At 40.9% G+C, this 330-nt stretch overlaps 1 protein-coding gene across 1 annotated transcript in view; it reads left to right on the top strand.

Moving 5' to 3' along the window:
• The window catches only part of efhc2 (EF-hand domain (C-terminal) containing 2), an 18,514-nt gene that overhangs the window by 825 nt on the left and 17,359 nt on the right, over positions 1-330 (top strand). The gene's annotated exons all lie outside the window — the stretch shown is intronic.

The following is a 330-nucleotide window of genomic DNA, read 5'->3' as shown; positions in this document are numbered from 1 at the left end:
TGCTTTGTTTGCTACTGTCGATAGGTTAACAAACCAACCTGGCTTGTAAAGGAAAAGTCCATCTGATTTAAAAAGATCTCTGCTGTCCCAGAAAATTTTAAAATTGTCAATGAACTGCAGAGAATGGACGGTACATTCAGTTGAAAGCCATAATGTTTAGTACAGTCGGCTGAATCTCTCAGCTCCTCTTCTCACTGGCGGTATAGGGCCACTGATTAACATCTGCGTTTAGGGAGCTGACTGTGTTCAGCAGTCCCATAAAGTCCAGTTTCTGTAATTCAGACTGTTGCTTTAATAGTGCATGTGACCCTATTTGCAGTATAATGATCT

Source organism: Etheostoma spectabile, chromosome 11 (assembly GCF_008692095.1).
Source record: "Etheostoma spectabile isolate EspeVRDwgs_2016 chromosome 11, UIUC_Espe_1.0, whole genome shotgun sequence".
NCBI lineage: Eukaryota > Metazoa > Chordata > Actinopteri > Perciformes > Percidae > Etheostoma > Etheostoma spectabile.
The sequence above is the reverse complement of the archived record's forward strand: the minus strand, read 5'-3'. Positions and strand labels throughout refer to the sequence as shown.